This window comes from Marmota marmota, unplaced genomic scaffold (assembly GCF_001458135.2).
Source record: "Marmota marmota marmota unplaced genomic scaffold, marMar, whole genome shotgun sequence".
NCBI classification, from domain to species: domain Eukaryota; kingdom Metazoa; phylum Chordata; class Mammalia; order Rodentia; family Sciuridae; genus Marmota; species Marmota marmota.
The window spans coordinates 22,429,483-22,455,049 of NW_026000057.1; the positions used below are offsets into that span (position 1 = coordinate 22,429,483).

General features: G+C 34.1%; 1 protein-coding gene across 3 annotated transcripts in view; it reads left to right on the top strand.

The window, feature by feature from the left end:
* The window catches only part of Ccser1 (coiled-coil serine rich protein 1), a 988,234-nt gene that overhangs the window by 343,059 nt on the left and 619,608 nt on the right, over nucleotides 1-25,567 (top strand). The gene's annotated exons all lie outside the window — the stretch shown is intronic.

The window sequence follows — 25,567 nt, forward strand, 5'->3', positions numbered from 1 at the left end:
ATATACACACAAAAGGAAAGGTTAGATTGGTAGTTAGATATTTCAACATGCTGTCAATATAGGTAAAAACAGGATGGCATTCATTTTCTTGATCAGTGAACTAAAAATTATGCTCCCTAAACACTAACCAGCAATATAAAATAATACTTATTTAAAGCCAATTTCTAATTATGAAATACCCATACGATTAATGTGTGTGTGTGTGTGTGTGTATTTATTTTACTTCAGGAAAGAAAAAAAGTATTGAACATTAAGAAGAATATTTTTTTATTAATAAGAATTTACCAAAAGCATCTAGATAATTCCCATGAGACATATTTGTAGTTTTTTCATATGCCTATAATCTGAAATAAGTTTTATATTTGAATTTATTTCCTTAAATTTGCAACTTGATTTTTCCATTTGCTCAAAGTTACATGTAGATGTATTATTCTTTGGGACAGAAAGGGTTAAGAAGCATCATTTGAAGGACTACTTTCTTGAAAGATTTAGTTACTAATAACATTTCATGATAATATATGAGTCATAGAAAATTTACATTGAGGTTAATTGGATAAACCTGACTTACTTAAACCATTTGCCATAATTATGAGTCTTGTGTCCCGTATGTCACAACAGTATTTTGAAGTGCTCCACTTTGTACTATCCTTCGCAAAAATAGTTGATGTGATAAATGTGATAAATTCCTTTTTGCTACCTGCTGTCATGTCCCTCTCTTTACTGTCCTCCTTGTTGGTTCTAAGTGCCGCTAGCCATACTGCCTAATGAAAGGTACCTCCTATCAAGTCTGATTACTGCTCTAATGTTTTCCAGGCGTGCTTGGTGATGAGCCTGGCATATGAAACAATTTCCTACAGTTATAAAACTAATTAAAGTAGGCAGTCATCCACATACCACTTCCTAATGAATTATAATAAGCTCATTAATCTCACCTACCCTTATTCCAAAAAGTCCATAGATAGGATCTGCAAGAGTATAACTCTTCATCTTAAAAATGGACAACTATCACAAAATCCAAAAAGATCATATATTTAAGTTTAAAAAAATTGCAAATTGCTGATCAGTGCCTTGAATGAAATGTGTATCTTTTACACTCTGCCAAGATTATTTATTGACAGGATTCTTTCCTATTTAAGTTCCCTTATCATTGATTTAATAAATGAAAAAAAAAATGATTCATTACAAAATAATAACTCTCCAGCACCTCGAAGACTAACATTCAATGAACTCACTCAACATTCCTCGCAGAGATCATGAAAAAATGATGAACTGAGTACTTGAGATCAAGTCATAAAAACAAAGCCTGTCTCCTCTCCAGATAGAGCTACCATATCTTCTCAGAATGTCAAAATATAATAATAATAATAATTTTTGTTGTTGTTAAGTTGTCTCCAGCTCTTTGAAGTGCCTGATCAAACAACCTAAGAATAATTATTCCAGTCAGTTACAAAGAGTTTGGTGAAGACATATGTTCCAGAGATAATTTCATATGTTGTTAAATGTGGTTATTAAGTGTAAACATGGAAAAAAACTTCTGATCCACAAGTGTTAATAGAAAAAATATTTTAGGGGGAGTTGTTATTTTATTTTCATTATAATTGATATTTTTATAACAGAAGTTTTTATTGTGAAACTCATTATTTCTATGACACATACATGGATTTCTCATTTTTAAAGTGAATTATAACTATGTAGGATTTAAAACTAACAAAGAATGGTAGTAATGGGTTAATTACAAATAACCATAATCAGAATTCAGTTTGAACTGACCACTGCCATCTGGAGATTTAACTATCATCATTGCCCCCAGCAACCCTAGACAGTTCCCTGCAGAGTTTCCCAGAATACTGTATATAAACAAAATCTTTAGTGTAGTATGTGAGCTTTGTGACCAGATCCTGGTGCTGTCATACCAGGAATGTGCCTGAAATCCTAGATATTAGCTTATAATAAACCAAGTTCATTCCATTGTGGATAAAGTCACTTTTGTCCTGACCCTTACTCAGGACCCCTCCTTCTGACCTGAATGGCAGGGCTCATCTGGTTGTACTGCTGTCTACACCCATGCTTCTGTTCATAAGTCCTCAATAAATTGCACAATGTGCCATCCTGCATTCATATGACTCTTTCTTCTGTCTCAAAGCATCATGCAGCCAGTTCTCTTCCCCTGGAACCAAGTTTTTCTGGAAAAAAAGGAGACATATTTTAACTTATGATAATATGGTCAGAATTGTGTACATTTGTGAATTCTTAGCTAATATTTCATAACCTTTGTCACTGAGCAAAATCTCTACCACTCTGGGATCAGCTCTAACCATGACAGTCAGTTGGCATGTGTGAAGGTGAGCTGGCTCCATGCTGTGAACAGCTTAGAGGACCTGGGAGTTAATGAAGGCTGCCCCATTACCTCACTGAATGGCCTTGAGGAAACAATTTAGCCAGAGTCCAAATGAGTATCACTGTGGAGTGAAGGGTAAGGCTAAACAGTGCATCCAATAATGGAGAAACTACCACTAATAGTAAATTTGGTATTTTAAATGATTTTAATTCAACAATGGAAAATATTGTATTTTAAAGCAAAACAACTTTCCTCTTTTGTTTCATTTCACTTCTTCTGAAATTATAGAGATAATTTTTGTGCTCTAAGTCCTCCAGCACAGGCACCTCATTTGTTGACTGTGCTACTATATCATCATTTAGAGACAACAGTGACATGTTGCTGAATATTCAGTATATGTCTCCTTGTTAAAGAAAGCAAATTTCTTGAAAGATATCTCAAAGATAATAGAAAAAATATACAATAGCCTCAGGAAGTTTTTCAGAGCTTCGGTTGACCCTGTTTTGAACAGGAATCTGTGTGTGAAAAAGACATGCTCCACTTAGGAGTTCTAATTAGTGTTAACAATTAAAAGCTAGTAGACAGATCCTGGATAAAACTTGGCAACTGGCTCTAATGTTAAGAGGGAATATAACTTATCACCAAAACACCAATATTTATTTAAGAATTTCTGACTAATATTTATTGAGTGCTTGGAAGTCAGGCACTCCTTCTAACTTCTTTACATGTATTAACACATTAGCATTGACCATGTAGGGTTGCATTTACAACAGCCTTCCAAAATAGGCACTACTGTTGTACCCACTTGATATATGAGAACCCTGAAATATCTTAAGGTTAAGAAATTTGAGAAAGATCACACAGCTAGTAAGTGATAAGGTTTTTTAAGTCTGTAACTACTCATTATCCTATGCATTTCTGTTTCTTACTCTTCCCTACTCCAGTACTCCCAGTAATCTTTAGTTATCTTGTCCTCCCAGTTCTCAATTATAAGTTAGCTTCCTTCAATGTTTTACTTCTGGCAGGAGATAGTCACTCACAAAGTATTTTTGAATAAATGTATGAATGGATTAATTAATCGATGCTATTACAGAGACTAAAAATGTCTCTACATATAACTTGATAAAGTTGATTCACAACTAGCACTTCCTGTTCTCCTCCCTTACTTAATTTGCTTTTGATAATCTGACACCATTTCTGTTATACGTCATGAGGAATTTGGACCTGAAACAGTGTGCCTTGATGTCAGAACGTGTAGATTCAAATGAAAACCATTACTCCTTTCCGTGCATGTAACTTAATTGTATGACTTAGGAAGATGTATTTGGACTGATTGGAGTTTCATTTTACTTTATATACAGTGCAGCTATTAATAGTCACTGTATCTACCCAGCAGGTCTGTTGTATTAACTAAATTAAAGTGTGTTGAAAATACCTAAGAATTTTTGACATATTGTAGATGTGATGAAAGAGGTTAATATAGCATTATGTTGAAATAGCTAAAAGCTGGAGCCAAGCAGACCTACCTAACACTATTACTGGGTAGTTGTGGAATATTTGGTGCAACAGTTATACATAAATTTAAAATATTAGCTTATCAATGCCTAATCTCAAAATACAAGTTCTTAACTAGGTTGAATTATTCAGTTGCTGTTGTGAGGGTAAATGAGATAATATGTCCAGGATGCCTGACATATAGTTAAGACAAAGTACATATTAGCTGATCCTATTTATAACCATTCTCCTTTCCTTTAAATATCCTCTTACTCTATTTTCTTTAATCTGCAAGTTTCAAAGAAGGCAATTCACTGCCTCATAACTGAATACATTTATTAGACTATTTTCATGTAGTTTTCTCAAAAATATAACCACAATTTTTGCCTGATAACCATAAAACTCAAATTATATTATCTTGAACTCTACTTTGCTTAAAGTTACTACTGCAAGAAGTAGAAAATTCAGGTCTAGCAACAGCTAATGTGTTGAATCTGTATTTTACAGACCAGTGGCAATTGGAAGACTATGATAGGCAGAAGATTTATACTATATCCTTGTATTCATAAGTTTCTCAAGAAAGAAACACAATTCAAGCATTGGAAAAATATATTGGAGAAGATTAATTTTAAAGCAGGATGTGCATGAATGCATGGATAGATGTATCTCTTGTTGTTTGATTGTAAGTAAGCCTTGCTGTGAAAATACCTAAGAAGCAAAATTTATTGTAACCGAGTTCTCCATTAAATTGCAGTATATTACTGGAAATGCATTCTTACAGAAAACTAAACCAGACCAATACACAAGCATATTATAAAACAAAAAATCTATCATTTCTCAAACCAACACTCCAGAGATTACATATTTTTCCTATATTGTGCTATGTGTTTGAGAAGGGAGCAGTCTTCTGTAGTGAAGCAAATAATGTATGTTTAAGTAGAGGGAATCCTACATTCCTCAAAGTTCCTGATCCCTCTAGCAGTAAGTGTTAGAGGTCATTGGTTGACTTTTTAAAACTCATCATTAAACTAGGTTGAATTATTTAGTTGCTATACTTGGATCTAGAATGTTCCCCAAGGCCCCATGTATTAAAGGTTTGGTCTCCTGACATGGCACTATTGGAAAATGGTAAAAATGTTAAGAGGTGGGGCCTAGTGGGAGTTCCTTAGGTCATTGGGGCATGCTCTGGAAAGAGGTCTCTGGTCTCTCCCTCCCTCTCTCTCTTTCAGTTCCTGGCCATAATATAAGCAACTTTGCTCCCCCACGTACTTCTGGCTTGATGTGCTCCCCCACCACAGACCTAAAGCCAACATGACCAACAGATAATAGACAGGAACTTCTGAAACCATGAGCCAAAATAAATGCTTTCTCTTCAGGTTGATTATTTCAGGCATTTTTTACAGTAATGTGAAGGTGACTAACATTTGATCTTATGCATTTCAGAATCAGGTGTATTAATAGATTGGTAAAAGTCATATCAGACAGTAGTTGAATATTTTCCTAAGGCACAATATCTGTAACTCAGGATCAGCAATACATAATTTCCTTCCTGTAGTACTGTAACAGCCTCCTAGATGGTATTCTCGTTTCCTCTCTTAAAACCTTATCTACTTTCCTCACTTCCCACCATCTGTCTTCCTTTCAGATTTATACAAATGTTATGTCCCAGCTAAAATATCTTTAATGCTTCATTCATTCCTCATATCCTGAAGATCAAATCTAAAAAGCACAAAATAATATGGTTTATTTTACAACATTTACAAGTGCCATTGTGTTTCATTGTGTTTTTTTTGTTTTTTGTTTTTTATCTATACTGTCTTTTTATTCCTCTGAACTCTCTGGGTAATCTTTTATATATGAGACTGTCTTAGTTTAGTGTTTTTTCTTTTTTTTTCTCAAAGCACAGACATGCTTACTCCTCAGAACTCAGCTTAAACATTACTTCCTCATAAAGTCTATTTTGAATTTCTCTAGAATTTAAGTTTTCTTACATAACGGTGCTCATACCTAATCTCTCCTTTGAATTGGAAGAATCCTTTCACCCTCCTGTTTGCTACTGTATCCTAAGCATTTTGTTCAGTGACTAACATTTAACATTCACTCATTCCTAAATGTGTTGCTGAATAAAAGAGTTTAAATTAATGAGAATTGTGTGAGTATAAAATCACACTGATTTTTATCTGAGGATTATGCATACATACATTTTTGTAATGTCAGATTCTGTAGCACATACCTCATTGATACCCTCCCTGCACACGTACTCTTCCTTGACACTGAGCCCACCAGGTGAAAAATACCTGATATTCCCAAGAAGCAAGGCCTTGGTCATATGACCCCAGTGCTGAACAATGGATGGAAGGAAAAATAGACATTGTGAGGAGAAACAGTCCTCACTGTTCAATGCAGTTTAATGAGAAAATGCTTTTTAGCCCTCAGTCTTTGCTTTCCTTAAACTATGAATGGTGAAGCCTGAGAACAAGTGCCAAATTTTCAGGGATAAATGAGAAAATAAACATAGATTACATCTGGACCTTTGATGATGTCACCATGCCATCGAATTAATGGAGTCTGGAACATCAATGTTCTTTTATACTTCCAATCTAATTATCTCTAAGAGTATTTCAGCTTCATTAGTGATCCCAAAAATAGTTCAAGCAAAGACTGAGATGGTAAATGCTCTGAATGTTACTTTTTAAAATTGTATTTGAAGGTCTTGTGCCATAGGGAATTCTGAAAAGATTCCCTGGGCAAATGAGTCTAGGAGTCAAAGAGGTAGAGATTATCCACTAGGATTTATTCAAAGTTTTAGGGGAGAGACAATTGAGGAAGCACTTTTTCCATCCAGTTGACTTAAAGTTAAAAGGAGAAGGATGAAGGACAATGGGTATTTTCACATCAATGGGCATCTATTTAAATAATTTTCTTTAAATAAGAATGAACTATAGAGGCTGTAAGCAAGATGGACAATCAGGAAGTCTTCTTGCCCCAGGAATACTCTCCTTTTTACTTTGCTAACATACTTTGTTAAGCTAACTTAAATTCAATGAAGTATCAATATTTTTATGTATGTGTGAGTTTCAAGAGGCCACGAATCCATGGAACCTACACAGAGTATCCCCATAAAACTTTTATACTCTTCAGAAATAGACAGGCACTGGGTTGAGCTCAAAAAGTAGTAATTCATCAAATACAAATGGATAAACCTCTTGTGTAAAATAAGTGTAACCGTGGAATCTTGGTTGCTGAGGTGTCTGATCTACTCTTTTACAAAATCCCAGTGCTGTAATGTAACTTCATCCATAGGGCTCCTATAAAATCAGACTCAATGAAATGATGGACATAAAGCTCATGGAATTGAGTGGACCATTGTCTCATATCTGACTAAAAGTTACACTTGAAAGTTTTTTTTCCTGATAAAACATGAAACATAAGAATGAGTGAAATTGTTTTCTTTGTTGATGAGGTTAAAAACAATGAGGTGCTTGTATACTTTCTGCCTGTAATCTTTAAAAAAAAATAAACAATATTATGCAATATTGGCTTAGATATTATGATAAATAAGAATATCTGCATTTTCTGTTTTCTATAGCTATTGTCTGTAAGTATGAAATCATATTTTTGTTATTGAAATATTGACAGTCTTTTATTTTAGCTCTTTTGATAACTTTTATGTTTGCCTTGAGTAAGTCACTTATCTTTTCTCTTTCTATTTTCTATTTCAACTAATTTATGAAAGACTGGAATAGTGATTGTGATGTACCTGACAAAAAATAAAATCATATTAAAATGAATGTTGAAAACTAAAGCAGTGTGCTAATGTAGATATGGCAACAAAAATAAATGAAGAACATTACTATTAAAAAGTGTTTTCCTAAATGGTTTCAGTATTGTGAAAGGCAGTGAAATTATTTCCTAATATATACTTACTTGATGATTCAGGGATCAATTGTTCAGAATTTAAAAAAAGAATCAGAGTGTTGATTATATAGCACATTTCCTGGCTGGCCCTCATTGAATTGTTAATTAGATACCACCAGGAGGCAGCTACTGGAATCATTGATGGAATATATTTGTGGGCAAAATATCTTCCCTTAAAGAATTTCTGGACTAATCTAAGGGATTCGAGATCAATTTTAACTTCAAATTTCCGTCGAATTTCTCAGCTAAAGCATGAAAGTCACCAAGGACAGTGGAGGACTCAGCCATTCACCATTTGCTTGATACTTATCGAACTCCCTGTCTGTGAAAGTCATTGGACTGGATGATTTGGCATATACACGCATAACATATAGCTCTCATCCTCAAAGAGTTCATAGTTAATAGGGAAATTATGGACTACACATAAATAACTCTATGAACGGTCTATTAGTAACTGTTGATACAAAGGCAAAGGAAGCAATTATAAGAATTATAAAGGATTCTAACCAATTATGAAAGTCCAAATTAAGGCAAGAGCAATGGGAATTGAACTAAAGGAATGCACTGAAAGAATTTTGGAGTAAGAAGATTGTCAGATATGGAATGTGAGAGAAAACAAGAAGTCAAGGACTTCTGTTCAGAGCTCTAACAGATAAAGAGTTCAGAATTCATTACTCCTGTGTTTACAATAAGAGGGGGGAAAAACTGAACAAGCTGAATATAATCTATTTTTCCTGGGTCTATCAGAGAAATGAGGGCACAGAGCAAACTACCACCCTCAAATCTGGACAGACAAATGAATACAGAGAATCATAACTGAGATTAGCTTGCTTCAAGCAGAAGACTCTGATGACATAAATAGGTATGGACTTTTAAGTAGAAATTTTGATGAGTTGCTGGAAGGTGGGTGTAGACTAGCCTGAAAGTTAGAAACTTCATTGTTAGGAAAAACTAACATTTTCATGAGTCCTTTCTCTAGGAATTCCATCAGGTTCTCATGTTGAAAAATAAAGAAAAATTCCCCTTCATCTTTGGCAGGTATAGAGAAATGTAACTACTTGAAATATGCCCAGCACATTCCCTAATCCCCGTGTAAAGGTCTATTCTACTGCAGAAAGGACTTTAGCAGAAAAAGCTTCATCTCTCCTAGAAGAAAAGGTACTTGCCCAATTCCTGTCCTCACTCGCCTTCCTGTCTCACCAAGGAATGAAATAAAATTAAGTGTGATGGTTAGTTTTATGTGTCAGGTTGTATATTTTAAAAATCATGAAGGACAAAATCCACGAAGGACATTATCCATAATCCATAACACAGACTCATTTAAAAAAAGACCAAGATTTAATCATAAGATTATAGAATGATTCCCCACTACAGTTCCTTATCACAAATTCAACAGGAATCCAGTAAAATAATAGTGGATTACCACTGAAAAAGTTATAAATCACAGACTCTACTTAAGGAGGAATTTTTACAGTAACCCAAAGATAACAAAAATGAAGAAACAAAAATGTTGAAAGTAGAAAAATTTTCCACTTCTAGTATCTATGATGCCATCAAATATTAAATAGACCAATTTCTAGCAGGATTAACATATAAATCCATGCTACTTCATTTATTACTACTCAACATATCATGTCCATCTTTAAAAAAATGGAAAACATGCTAAAACAGTATAGGTCCAAAAGACATAAACTGAAGAAACATAACAAGCTATGTAACCAGACTAGATATGACACAAATTTTGAAATTATTAGGCAAGGGATTTAAGGTAATTATATATAAGTAATATGTTTAGGGCTGTAATGGAAAAAATAAACAGCATGCCTAAACATTCAAATCATGTAAGCAGAGAGATGGAAATTCTAAGAAAGAATCAAAAGAAAGAACTAACATAAATGAAGAATATTTTTGACAACCTCATCAGTACATTATAGACACTACTAAGGAATGAATAATCAGTGAGCTCAAAGATATGTCAATAGAAACTTTTCTGCTGCAATGCAAAGAATAAGAAGGGAAAAAAAGAAAATGAAAAGCAGAAAAGAATCTGTATGAATTATTCTTGGATGATTTCAAAGATTGCAATTGTAGCATAACGGAATACCATGCAATGATGAACAAAAATGGAATAGAAGAAATTACTGAAGTCGTGATGGTCAAGCACTTTTCCAAATTAATGGCAGGCACTAAACCACAGATTCAGGAACTTCAGAGAACACCAAGCAAGGTAAAAAAATTTGTTTAAATATTATGCCTATACATATTGTAAAGAAACACTTCCCATCATTACCATGACTATATTCTAATTAGTATTTCTGTAACCTGAGTGTTAGGTCTAGGTTAGAAGTAACATGGGGCTCCTACCTACCAAGGGCATATCCATGGAAACCAGATAGTGCCTGCAGAGTTGGCTCCATAGCTCAGAGGGAGGAGGCTGGGCATCCTAGGTCTGGGAAGCAGGGCAGACTTGTAAAGGACATTGCTATGGCAACCAGGCATCCCATGCTATTGCACAGGAGTTTCCCCGTCGCCAGGTATTACCTAGCAGCCAGGTATTCTGTGTCTTTGCACAGAAGCTTCCTGGTCACCAAGCATGTCACAATTACAATGTTTATAGACCCCAATTTCAAACACAGAATTCCTACAACATATCATATTAGAATTGCAGATAACTGAAAATAAGGAGAAATTTTGAAAGAAATCAGAGAAAGAAAATATATAGAGAGAAACTTGAATAAGAAAATTTCTCATCAGAAACCATGCCAGAAAGATAACTGAGTGAAATACTTAGTGTTCAAAAGGAGTTGAGGATTGATTAGGTTTATCAATTAAGTTGTAGGGGGAGATGATGTTATTAACTGCTTCCCAAGTGTAGGGAAAAACACCTTGTTTTTGCTTTAGCTTTGGAAGCTTAAAGCTGATCTACTTAGAATACAGTAAGATATCCAGGAGGAAGGTAAAAATTTGGTACAGAATTTCAGCAGGTGGAAGGAATTCATGATAAATATTATTTGAGAATTTATAGGGCATTGCTGTATAATAAATTGCTGAGGTGAAGCATTGAGAAGGAAATGAGATTAGGCTTGGGACAGAAACCAGAGGAATACTAAAAGAAAAAAAAATGTTGTCAGAGAGTTGAAAAGGATTCAAAGTGTGTGTGGTGGCTTTGGCTGTATATTGCTCAGGAGGGTGAGGTAGGAAGATTCCTAGCTTCAGGTTAGCCTGAGCAACTTAGGAAGACCCTGTCTCAACATGAAAATGAACAAAGGGCTGGGAATGTAGTTCAGTGGTAGAGCACTCCTGGGGAAGGAAGGGAGGGAGGAAGGGAGGAAGGGAGGGCAGCCTGGCTGATGGAAGGGGGACAGTGAAATGGGAGAGAGAAGGGGAATTGAGCAGAAGATGGTAGGAGACCCTCATTGTTATGCAAAATTACATATAAGATGGTGTGAGGGGGAAGAAAAAAAAAGAGAGAGAAACATGTCACAGTAGATTGGGTAGAAAGAGGTGATGGGAAGGGAGGGGAGGGGAGGGGGGATACGAAGGGTAGCAGAATACAATAGACACTAGTATGGCTCTATGAATAAACGTGGCTGTATAACCAATGAGATCCTGCAATCTATACACGTGGAAAAATAAGATTATATACCCCATTTGAATCAAATGTTTGATATGTCAAGATCATTGTAATGTTTTGAGGAACTAATAAAAAAAATTAAGGAAGGAAAAGTTAAGTTGATTGGAAGTACAGAAGCCCAGGAGGAAGAAGAGGTATCTTGAAGGGATTTTGTATTGCCAAATCAAAAGCATAGATATCTATCAAGCTGAGGACCAAAAAAAAAAAAAAAAAAAAAATTGGGGTGGGTGAGTTTCTACTTAACATTCATGAGAATAATTTCACTGAAGGAACTACAATAAAAACCATCTTTCAAAAACAGGAAGATTGAACAATTATTAGTGTAAATTGCAAATGATGATATGGATTATGTACATGTTATATATGTCTCCCAACAGTCTTATTAATGAAAGAGAGAGTCAGCTATAGACAGAAACACAAAATTTTGTTACAATTTTTTGCTGTGATGTTTGTTTTAGGAAAGGTAGAAACTAAGGTAGTTTACAGACTGAGATAACTAGTAGAGATTAAATTAAAATGAAAGTTACTTAACTATAAGGGGTTTTCCTCTTAGATTCTTAGTATCAGTGAACAAGTGTTTTACTTGCCCATACCGCTCGAGATTTTATGTACAACTAACTGAATAATTCTTGGAAAATCGTTTACTCCCATAATTCTGAATGATGGAGTGTTTTCCACATGAAAACACTTTGTGGCACATTGTGATTACAGTGAGCAAACATCATACCAGTTATCATAAATGCAAAAACTCATTATTTATTTTGATAATCATCCCTTTATTTACCTGGTTTTCAATAAGTGTGTTTAAAAAAAGTGAGCTTATTTTGATGAAAATGATGAGGTCCAATCTATATTTCCAACTGATTCTCATCAACCTGGCTGGAATGGCAAGAAAGGCACTGTGAATCTTTGAAATGCTTCCAGATGATTGAGACAAAGTCTGCACCCACCCACTGTTGAAAATTGTTTCTACTTTGTTGCACACATGCTTCAGTATCGGCTTCTCTCAACAAATATTTTATTTTTTTTAATTATAATCCTGTGCCTTGACTGGCTGTCTTTTTATGATGTTCGATGTTGCACAGCTGGACAAAATTAAAGTAGCAATAGAAAAATAGGAATAGTACTTAAATTCATAGTAAAAGTGAACAAAAAGGTCTATTACGTTCAATATAATATTACACCATTAAAGTGCAAATCTCTCAACATGACAAGTTCAGGGTAAAGACTTCACGAAATTACAATTACAATTTCTGTGTTCAAGCAAAATAACTTGACAATTATTGATAGAAATAAGGTAACCATTCGCAATTACAATATTCATCTTTCTAAATAAATCCCAGTCTGAAGCTATTAAAACTGTTAAACTTGTACATTTTCATAAGTTACCATTTCTTTATAATCTTAACCTTTTAGTAGACTTACAATAACATCTTTTTGAATAATGTATATTTTCTTAAGCATAATTAACAAAATGCTTAATGCTTTCCTATTTTAAGGAGCTTTTAGTATCAAATAGATTGAAAGACGCCATTCTTTCACTGCAGGTACTTCCAATTTAGCCCTTTTATTCTATGTTTGTTATGTAGTAAAGAGTCACAGTTTTAATTTTATGGAGCTAGGAATATTTATGTGAAATTGTTTTTAAACTATATCTCTTCCCTATTCACTTAAAAAAAAAAAAAAACAGATACAAAAAAAATGTCTGTTCTTTTCATCCCTGCTCTCTGGTGGGAGGGTTCTTCTCTGTCAGATATATTCTCAGGGTTTTTCTGATACAGAATCAGAAGGCAAGATGGGCATGTAGCAAGATCAGTGGTTCTTAAGTTCTGCAGGGCACTTGAAAGAACTGCTGAATGAGTCTGGGGAAGTGATAGAGAAAAAGGGGTAGTTTTTAGTAAAAATTACTTCTTTTAATATGTTGTAGTAATGATGTTCAAGATATACATATGAAAATCTCTGATTGTTGTGAATTTCTTTTTGGGGCCTGGAATATTTTCTTTCGAATATGATATTACTCTGAAACTCAACTATTCCTCCCATAGATTCAATTTGTTACATGATTACTAAATGTCTTTGGATAAATATTTTATTTCCAATAGATATTTTTCTAGAACATAGAGCCTTTAATTTTATAAGCATGTAAGTGAAGTTTAGAAATTTAAGACAAAATTAAGTCACATATAAAACTATAATTCTAACAAAATTATCATCATAATTCTGCAGAATTTTGTTTGTAAAAAGCACTTTTTAAAAAATTCCATTAACAAAAAAATGTACTTTCCACTTCCATGTTAACTTTACATTCATTTAAAGCAATGCATAGTATTTCATTAAATAGATTTATCATCACTGAACACTAATCATTTAATTATTATATACTTAAAGGTTGCTTTCAATCTTTAGACAATCAAATGCTAGATATCTGGTATATATAGTCCCTTAATTTTCAGTCTTTAATGTTGTTTTATCTGCAGGGCTTAGATGGAATGGAGATTAAGTGTGGGAAGCAGGGTCTGGGGATGATATTTCTCTCACTGCAAGTTAATCATGTGTGAAAACGAATTTGGAGAATTGCGTGTCTCCATGAACTGCATCATGTACTGATTAGAGAATAAAGTGACCTTGACATTGATGAGATTGACTTATCTAAAAATTTTGATGAGCAATCAGGGTGCTTGAATTCAGTGATACTTCCTGTGTGGTGGTTGCCCTCATATCTGCATGAATCAGGGTTCAAACAGTAACTTCTATAGTTCATTTGAATGATTAGCTGAGTGTAATGTGAAGGTGAAAATATCACAGCAGCTATAGAATTAAGTAGGCAGCTGTTCAGGAATCAAGTAGTGACAAAATATGTACAGACAGGGGTACTTTATAATGTTAAGGACTCTTAAAAACCTCTTTAATTAGACTTACTAGTAAATCTGTCCATTTCTAGTGCTACCCCATGTTAAAAAATAATGATAAATTTTTGGAGAGCTTTAAAAATGACAAACTGTGGTCATCTTTTTTCTACTCTCTTGGTCCCCTCCCCTTTCTTCTGTCTTAGCCCATTTATCAATTACTTAAAAAAATCACATGTCAACTAAATTTTATATATATATGTAATTTTTATATATGTTATAATGTTATATATAAAATATAACATTATAACATATAATGTTATGATGTTATATATGTTTTTATATATGATATATATGATATATATGTAAATTATAATTATATAATTTACATGTAATTTATATATATGTATATATATATATATATATGTTTATAAATTATAACATGATGTAGCCATTGAAAATGATGGATATATCTACATATTATTTTTCTAGGGATTCTGCAGCAAAGTATCATAAGGTGAGTATCTGGAACAGACACTATTGTCTCAAGGTTCTGGAGCCTAGAATTCTCAGGCCAAGGCTTTGGTCGTACAATCCCTTTAGAAGCTGTTGGGAAGCATGTGTTCCAGGCTTCACTCCTAGCTTCTAGCAGTTCCTTGGTTTGTAACATGTAACTCCCATCTTCAAGGTTGTTCTCCTGTATGTGTTCCTTTGTGTCAAAATTTTCTTTCTTTATAAGTCCATCAGTCATTATAAAACAACCCAGTGTACTCTAGTATTTTCTAATTTTATCTAATTGCATCTGTGGTAACCCTGTTTCCAAATAAAGTCGCATTTTGGGGGTTAGGACTTCAGCATATGAATTTGGGGCAAACAGTTCAATTATTGAAATCTATTATCTAGAGTTTTTTAGAGAGGGAGGGGCTCCCTTATCATTCACTCACCATCAATAAAAATGTTATTTTTTTCCTTCTTTTCGTACACTTCTCTGTTTATTAAAGCTTATCATTTCCTCCTAGTTTTTCTTGACACCTGAAGGATTTTTCTCCCTCACTCATTCTTCTTTCACCTGTATTTTAAACTTCTGGATCATTTTCATCACTCTTAACCTTTTCTAAATATAAATGTGTGTGCACACACACATGTTCATCATCATCATTATCGCCATCTCAATCCTATTATCTGTTGTATTTGTAGGAATATTTTGTGCCCCTAAAGGTTAATGGGCTGGAATTTTGGCCCCTGATATGGCAGTATTAAGAATCTTTGAGAGGTGGGACCATGGAAGGTAACTAAATCATGGGGACTGATCCCTCAAGAATGGATTAATGCTATCTCTGGGAATGGGCCAGATCTCCTGTAAGTGAATTAGTTCCCATGAGAGCAGATAGTTATATAGAAAGAAATCCTAGCCCCTTCCATCTTCCACTGGCTATCTTGCCATGTGATTTCTCTTTCCACAACATTGTGATGCCATCCACAATGAGGTCATTACCAGAATATAATAGACGCTGACAATATAATCTTCCGCCTCCAGAGCTGAGATATATAATCCTCTTTTCTTTATAAAGTGTCTAGTATCATATATGTTGTTATAGCAACACAAAATAGTCATCTTCATTTCTACTATTCACAAGTTTCTTGAAAAAGCTTGCATTCTGATAATTGTGTAGCTGGGAACTTACTACTTCACTTTACAGTTCATTTGTTAGCTTTCTCTAATTTAGATTTTGACTCCCATATACCACCTGAGACTGTTTTGTTATAGTCCACAATGACTTACTGTTTTGGTAAGTCCAATGAAAACTATTATTTTTATTTTACTTCTATTACATCTAAAATCATTTAAGTTATTTCCTCTCTAAGTCATTGTGACAATGTCTTTTCCTTATTCTCCATCTGTTCATTTTATTTTACTTCACGGTTACTTTATTTTTACTTTTTACTATACCTGTATGCTCAGGGTTCTTAAATCTTTTTGGTTTTCTATTACATCAACATGCTGGTTGGTAATTCTCAAATTCCCATTTGATGACCAAATGTCCCTTTCTTCCAAGCTCATACCCATGTAGTCAATGGCTATTAAATTCTTCAGCTGGATTTTTTTCTCATTTAAAAATAACTAACTGATACATAGCTCAGCTGAATTCTGTAAATGACCTTAAAATGGAATGCATATATTTCTCATCCTAAAGTTCTACCTGAAATTTGTAGCTCTGAACAGAAGTGAGGAGTACTTCCAATCCCTTAGTAGACCTGCCAGAAATGGAATAATCCTTCACTCTTTTCTCCCCTGTTTTCCTCTCCTTACTCCATTCATCTTCTTTGTAGATTTCAAATTCACTCCATAGCCCCATCTTGGTTTAAATTCTAATTCTTTCTTATGTAGATTGTTAAAATAGCCTTTTATCTGTCTCTAGTCTCTATGCCATCGGGCTGTTCTCAGTACTGTATTAAGACTAAGGTGCATATATTTAAATCTCATCATACTTTCTAATGGATTAGAATTCACAATTAATGTATCATAGCTTTCTGAATAACACTGAATTTATTATTACACAATAAGTGACTTGTGACTCTGTTATTTTTTTCTCTTTGTCAATACATGCATCTCTATACCACTGTATCAAAATACTACTTTAACTCCAAACTTGTGCCTCTGGGAATCTTCATCCTGCCTTTCTCGGAAAATCACTTCCCTTTCTTTCATCATGTATACATTTCTTCTAAATTTTGGGATTCTGGTTAGATTATTTCTTTCTCAAGAAGTCTTTCTCTGACTCTTCGTGCATGTATTTGTTTTCTATCCCTGTGACCCAAATTACTACAAACTTGATGACTTAAAAAGAATTTTTTTTTTTTTTTAGTCATTCTCACAAGTCTGAAGTTAACACCCAAGATCCTCTTGGGACTTTTCTCACTATTGGAAAATTCACTTCCTGGGGTTGCAGATTTGCAGTCCCCATGTCCTTGCTGGCTGTCAACTGAAGACCTGTTTCGTGGCTTGAAATCCTCCTTCTTTCCTTCTGGCTTGCCTTCTTCAGTCCTCAAAGCACCCTCAGTAGTCAGTTCTTATGCTTCAAGTATCATTTATACTCCAGCCAGGGAAGGGCCTCTGCTTTGAAGGGCTCATGTGACTGATTAGGCCTACCTGGATCACCTCCATACTTAGGGTCATCTGTGCCATAAAACAGAAGATCACCATCAGAGTGATATCTTGATGTATTGACAGACTCTGGAGATGGGCAGGACAACTCTGAGGGCCACTTTAGACACTCTGTGTACCACAACCTGATAGGATTTTTCCTCTTATATGTACTTGGAAGCTTCTTATTGGGCAAATAATATGCCAGAAACCCAATTTTATGAGGAAAACTGAACCTTAGAAAAGTAATGTAAATCAATGTTGAGGTATACCAGCTTGGGATAATGTTGACAGAGATTATAAGAAAGTTGGTTAAACACTGAAAAATGTAGTTATTCACACCTTCTTGGTAAAGGTGAGTATTCTCTGATAATATAATCAAAATATTTGATATTAGTGTAGAATTTCAGTATATCATAGATTATTTAGTAGTAACTGATTGATTTCAAGTTACATAGCTCAATGCTGGTATAGTATGGACTTAAATGAGAGTCTTCTCTTCCTAGAATGAAAAGAACAAGAGGTAATCTATAAAACAGTTACTAGATTTGTAGGTTTTCTTCCATATTAGAAGATAATTTACAGATAATTTACTGTTTAATAATATTTCCGATTTGGGACTGCATTTAAATTTATAGAATCTTTAAGCCCAAGATTATATTTTGTGATGGAAGCTAATTACATAGTTGAATGTGTGCAGGAATTCACTACATAAGCAATTGTTCAAAGTGCTTCTACTTCATATGTTAAAAAAGCTACTTTTACCAAATTCATTTATATACTATCTTAAAAGACTCCTGCTTTACAATGATACAGATAATGAGTATCTGAATGTACTACTGTGTATGCTGTTGCTATCCATTAGTGTCTCTAAAAAAGAACAAAGCATGACCTTTACTTCTTTCCTTACTATGTAATAGTGGTTTATGTTTTGTAGCTGTAATCCTTAGCTTCAGCTGATGTTCATTGCCTTTTTGCAGTTTAGTTTTCTGACCTCCTAGACTGCCTGACACCACTGCTTAAATTGAGTCACATTATCTGTAATTCCTGTACAGCACAATATTGAACTCTCTGCTTTTTCCTCCTCTCCAAAATTCTATAATTATGCCAAAATCCTTGAAACATCTTTAAATAATTACTTAGTTCTGTATTCTTCAACAGTGTCACAACTCAGCACCCCATAAAACAAAATAATACACATTTTTTTTAGGATCTATTAATGTTAGGGAAGTCTGTCTTCGCTGATTTTTACTGCCCTTTATTAACAGATAAAATCATAAGGGCATGACTTTCCCTTTTTATCTAAAACAAAGAGTATATATGTATTGTCAAGCAGCCCCCCATGTTATGCACAGTCTCTTTTGGCACTGCAGTGGGGTAAATGTTTAGGGGCCAAGAGATGGCTTGGCTTCCTTGTCCCAGGAGGAAGGCAGAAGGGTGGTCACTACCAGCAGACACGCTCCTGCTGGCACTATATTCAATTACATTTAAAGATGCTTAAGGTGGTGAGACAGAAATAACACTGACACATCACACTGATAGATGAAAGACAGACTTGTTTGTTACTAATGGCACCAAAGTGGCAAAGGTTGCCCTGCAGGACCTTGCAAACTATTGCCTGTGGGGAAAGAATAGCAACCGGAACTGTTGGGAATAGCCTGTCATGGAAAGCAGGATGGGGTTAAGGATGGTCTCCCAGGCAACCTGTAGACTGGCTAATTTGAATAACTTCTTGGGCTCTGAGGACTAGGGCCTGTCCTCTTTGCCTGCAACTTGGCCTGGATGGAGTAGAGGAGGCCTGGTAGGGTTGATAACTTAGTGGCCCTGGCGTTAAGGTCTGATGAGGAAAGTGTTTTGGAATGGACATTTATCATTATAGTATTCAAACATTATAAAATTTATAAACATTATAAAAAGTCCTTATAAAATCCAGGACACAGAAACACGAGATTTCTCCTATTCATATTTAAAGCATGAAAAGAAAATAAGTGTGCTGTATAACAGAAAGAAACTTTCAACATGGTGATTTAACCATTTGAAATTTGTTTTCTTTCTATAATGTATATTATGGAAAAGGACACTTCAATAATTGCTTTCTGGTCTCACATATAAAAATTCTGCCTGTCTTCTCTGAGGGGGGGAAAATGCTGTATCAGAGGATTTCTTGACACATTTATAAGGACCTTTCTTGCCCCAAGAATTCCTGACGAGTGTTTCCTGTGGGACGATAAAAACCGTTTATCACTTTCACTTGTTAGCTTTATTTGTTAAGAAGCTCATTGTGATGAATTTATAAATATAGTTGTGTCTTAAGTGTAGTTCCAAATTATTACTATTTTTTTTGTACCAGGCATTGAACCCAGGGGCACTTAGCCACTGAACCATATGTCCAGCCCATGTTTTACTTATTTTGAGACGCAGTCTTGCTAAGTTGCTTAGAGCCTCACTAAGTTGCTGAGCCTGGCTTTGAACTTGCAATAGTCCTGCCTCAGCTTTAAGAGTTATTGGGATTGCAGGCATGCACCATTGTGCCTGGCCAAAATTAATTTTGATGAAACCTAGGGACTTTTTGACATCAGAAAGCTAATATCATTTGCCTAGTAAGTCTCTAAATGACCCTGAGAAAATTCTCATACTTCCATCAGGAAAATGCTCTTTATTTTAAGATATCTTTAGAAAAATTGAACATCAATGTTTATCCTTAAATTGCAGTTTTATACAAATGTACTGGGTGAAACAACACAAGTGAAATGTCTAGTAATTTTCTTATAAGGATCCTGAGTTAGATTAAAATGTTATGTCCATTTTCCCTATAATTAGAAAAAAATTGAGTCAAATGGATTATATTAGTTTTGTATTTTATTTAGAGACAGGGTCTCACGGAGTTGCTTATTAGTGCCTTGCTTTCGCTGAGGCTGGCTTTGAACTTGTAATCCTCCTGTGTCAGCCTCCCAAGCCTCTGGGATTACAGGCATGCACCACCATGCCCAGCAAGAATATATTGTTTTAAACGAGTTTTACAACTTCAATTTTTTTTTCTTGTTAGTGTAAGTATGTGAAACAGAGAGAACAATAGCAACTTGGAAATAACAAGTCTATAGTTGCATGAAACAAATTTTACATTTTAGCAAATTTTTCAGTCTAGCCTAATATTTTTTTAAGTATTCCAAAAAATGTTGAACTACCATGAATTTTGCTGACAGATGATGAGCCAAGTTTCAGGGTCTTGGTATTATAATGAATGTTTGCCTTTTAATTACCCTTGCTGCAGTGGTCTTCTCTGCTTCATTTATTTATTTATTTTTTTTTGGTTTAAACCCCTATTTATCCCATAATTCTTATCATTTTGTTCAATAGCCGATCAAAAAAGATTCTGGAGGTAAAAAAGATGATTCTGTGTTTTTTATAAGGTGTTATCTTTTTAATGCTGGAGATCTGTAAGAATTCTTAGGATTTCCTAAGACTACCATTTACAGATGAAAATATAATGCTGGTTTCCCAAAATTCTTCTTTAATTACTTGAAAATATTACTAGGTATTTGCTGGGCATGGTGATGCACAGGTACAATCTCAGGAATTCAGGGAGATTGCACGTTCAAGGCCAGCCCAGGCAACCTAAAAAGACCCTCAGAATAAAAATTAAAATGAACTGGGCATTTAGGTCAGCCATAGAGCAGCCCTGAATTAAATCTGCAGAATCTGCAGTAAAAAAAACACACATACACACAAAGAGATTTCTAGTGTGTGTGTGTGTGTGCACGTGCACGTGCATGTATATATATATATGTGTGTGTGTGTGTGTGTGTGTGTATACACACACATATATATACATACTATATATATGCATACATACCACTATGACAAAGGATAATACAATTTCCTGGTTTGAATTGTATGTTAAAAAATGCTTTTCTGAGATGCTGGCTTTGTACATATATTCATTCTTGACTTTACCTTGAAAAAAACTACCAACAATTTTAATAACAAATAAATAATGTTATATATCTATATCTATATCTATATCTATATATATATACACACACATATATATATATATTTAAAAATTGCATAGATTTTGTGTTTTATGTATAAGCTTCATGAATATCTCTTATGAGTAGTGGAGTAAAGCAGGATATATGTAATATCTGAGAATCATTAAGTTTTAATTGTGAAATGATTTAGGATATACAATCTGTGGTACTCTTTGGTAATACATTTGCTACTTCTTAAAAAAGGTAAAAAGATAATTTTAAACTATGTGCATTTTATCTCTAGTTAATATAGTACAGGTTGGATATCCTTTATCAAAATGCCTGGGACCAGTATTATTTCAGATTTGGAAATATTTTTATATACTCAATGCAATATCTGAGGAACAGGATCCAGTTTTAAACACAAAGTGCATTTATATTTCATATGACCTGATACACCTAGTTGGCAGTAATTTTATATATTTTTAGTTCTCCTGTGTTTTGACTGTACAAGCTTTCACATGAGGTCAGGTGTGGATTTTTCCACTTGTGGCATTAAAAAGTTTTGGATTTCAGAGCATTTCAGTTTTCAGATTGTGGTGTTCAACCTGTAGTACAGCTATTTAAAACATAATGATGTATAATGCTTTATTATTTTTATATTTCTAGGAAAGCAACACTAGAGGAAAAAACACACTATTATAGATCAATAGAATGTTAGTTCTTCTCTTTAGTGAGCATGTAAAGTTAGATTTATAATTTTTTGTGTTTATAAAAAGAAAATTTAATACCATCATGTATGTTATTAATAATGAAATGGATTATGAAATAGTTTTCAGTTATTTTTAAAAAAATAATAAATAATTAAAATAGTGTTCTTATTGATCTAGTTTTCAATGATTGAAAGGCTTTTCTTCCCCTGGAGTTGTATTTTCATTAGCTCTCAGTTGTCATAGGCAGCATGCTACTTTAAAGCTAAGTCAACATAAGAATTACACTTATTTAGAAAGAGCTGCAAACTACATTGTCAATTATTATTCATTCTTGTGTTTTCTAATCTCTGACCTGCTGTCCTCCCCTGACATATTTCTGTTTTCTATTCCTTTTTCACTTTTTCATAAACATTCTGTTCTCATCAGCACTGATAGAGTGGCCTGTTTCCTTAGTTTTAGAATCTTTTGACCTTTTTGTTTACAAGAATGAGGAAATGACTTGTAAATCATAAAGTATTTGATTTTTTTGTGTTTGTGTGTTTCTAATTTCAAAATAAGACTTTTTTCCAGGTGATTGACAGATTCTGCTTGCCTTTCTTTTTTTGATACCTGATTTCTATTTACAGTCTTAAACAATGAGGTGGTCCTAATTACAGGTGAAAATATATCATAGAAGGCATGGGACTAAAGTCAGGAAACTGAATTTGGGACTAATCACCCCAAATTCTGGTTATGTGTCACTAACTTTCCAAATTTATAAAATAAGTGTATAGTAATGTAGTAGCTCATTTTCTGAGTTCCTTAGCTTAGATGATAAGAACATTCCTGATATGCTTGAAACAGGCTACTTGAAATCATTCTAAATATAGCTTTAATAAAATAATAAAAATTACATCATGAAATATTTTATTATAAAAGTTAATTGTATGCATTTTTATTCAATTAGAGTAAGTCACTCATACTAATTCAAGTTATAATAATTTGGAAGTTGTCCATATATCCTGGTGATCTCTGTTACAAATCAACCCAAACCATCATGAGTTAAAGCTATCATGGATTTTATTTACAATTTTGTAAGTCAAGAACTTGAAAATGATTCAACCAGGGGATTCTAGCTTAGAGTCTCTTGGGTTTCTTAAACAACAGTGAGGTGCTGAGGTTGCAGTCACCTGAAGGCTAAATGTCCAAGGTGGCTCCTTTTTACAGTTGTAGTTGAGACTGCATGTTCTTTGGAAGCTCCTATACTGCTCTCAGTGGGAGCACCATGTGGTGGTACTTCTCAGCATATCTGTTAGATCCTTTCTGCAAAGGAGTAGTCTGAAGAGAAACATTCTAAGTAACACACTGTAGAAGCTGAGAAGCCTTTCCTGACCTGGACCTGAAAGCCATGCAGAGTTGCTTCCACTGTGTTCTATTAGTCATGCAAAGTCAGTTAGAACAGACCAGATCCTAGGAGAGCAGCGTTAGTATCACAAATATACAGCCATTTTTAGTCTACCATACCGAGTGCCATATTTATGAATATTATTGAAAGAGGAAATCATACAATCGAATTTTGGCCCTAAAATTAATTATAATTGAATGAAAAAGTAAGGATATCATCATTTTTAAATTATGTTTTCTAACTATGAATAATGTGCATTTTAAAAATCACAAGGTTAAATTGGTTACATTAGCCCACAGGTTAATGGAATAATCTTATTTTGAAACCCAAGAATGTTAAAATCCTTTTAATTCTACACATCAGTATGCTTTCAAACTCAATAGATCATCTTGTCAAATATGCTACAGAATTTTGCGGATATAATGAGAATATTAAGAGAGTATTGTTATTCATCTCCATGTAACAGATTCTTTCAGCTGAGCAAGGAACTCCAGATCCAAGAGCCTAGGAGACTAATCCTGTGCTGAGGAAAAGTGGGTAGCTCTTGTGGAGTCTGTGGTTGGAGAGAAGAATAGCTAGATCTCAGGAACCACTGCCTTAAATCAGCCCTTTGTATCAGACCACCCAGTAATGAGCTTGGACTTCTGATGGAAAGCTGAGGAAGATAGATGCTGGAAGAGCTAACAACTGAAAGTAGTTAGCTAACCACATGCCTCACAGCTGCTTAGTAAATCCTTCATTGCAAAGGGACCTGAGACTTAATCAACAAAGTTTTTTTTTGCCATTGATTATCAACAGTATTTTTACTAATCAACATTTTGTTGATTAATTAGTTTAAAATGGAAGATTTGCCTCTCTTGTGTTTACTGGGAATTATGAAGAAACTTAGTTTTCTGAAAATATGCTCACTTTTAAAATTCTTATATTTTATTCCCGGAGAAATTTTTCATGACGTTCACAATTTCACAACTTTAAATTAGGTAGATGGTAATATATTATTTACAGTTATTTGCAGACTAGCACATGCTAAATATTATATGCCATCAGAAGAAAATTCATAAAAGCCCCCTTCTCTATCAATAACTGTGTAAATGAATTTTAGTGACCCAGAATTTTGTATTGTCTAACAAACAAAATGAAAGCACTTTCAAGGGAAAATAAGATGAAGTGATGGTGTCATTTACTATGTTTGGTGCTAATAATATGCTAAAGAAATAGAGTCTAAATGCTCAAGCAGGGAGAAAAAGGAATTAAAGTAATCCAATGAAACCGGGGGAAAAACAAAGAACTCAAGAAATTTTGTATGGAATAATATTTTGTTTAGATATCCCCTTTTATCCCCTTTCCCTAAAAGAATGGGAAGTAAAGGAAAACTTTCCACTGAGGTAAATAGTAGTTTATATTAGTCTTAGAGTATCAGATATTGTGTAAAATGGAGAGATGAGATGAAAAGAGGGCAGTAAAATCCCAAGATGTTCATGTGTAAAGCAAGGAGACATAAAGCAACAATGAATTTCAAATCTGTAGGAGTGAACAGAGATTAAAAGGTGGGTGGAAATCAAAAATTCTGAAGCTTTTGAAATAAGTAAGTAAAAGATAATGAAGGGAACAATATGCCATGCCAAAGAGTTGGGGCTTTTTTTTTTTCCCTTCCGAAAAAAAGACGATATTCTGTTAAATTAGGAAGAGGAAGAATTCATTCCCAATTAGAAAAATCTCACTGATAAATAGGAAAAGTGATAGATGTAAGAAAAAACATTTTAGGGACTATTGTAGAAATTCAAGTAAGGAGCAATGAGTTCCTAGAGTAAAACAATGTGAACTAGAGAGGACCAAGTCCAAGAAATATGAGGGAAGTAGAGGTTAATGAATTAGGTATCAGATTAGGTTCATAGTGAGTAGGAGCTGAGAGTATTGAGTGACTTCCTAGTTGTTATTTTAAGAAATAGGAACATAAAATAATCAGAAGTGAAGTTTCAGGGTGGGACAAGAGCAGAGCTGCATGTTGAGTTGTCATGTGTGTGGGACAGTGCTATCTATGTCTTCAGGAAGTAGAAATATTAATGAGCTGCAACTTAGAGTCAGGGGACTCTGAACTGAGGATAGTAGTTAGCAGCACAGAGT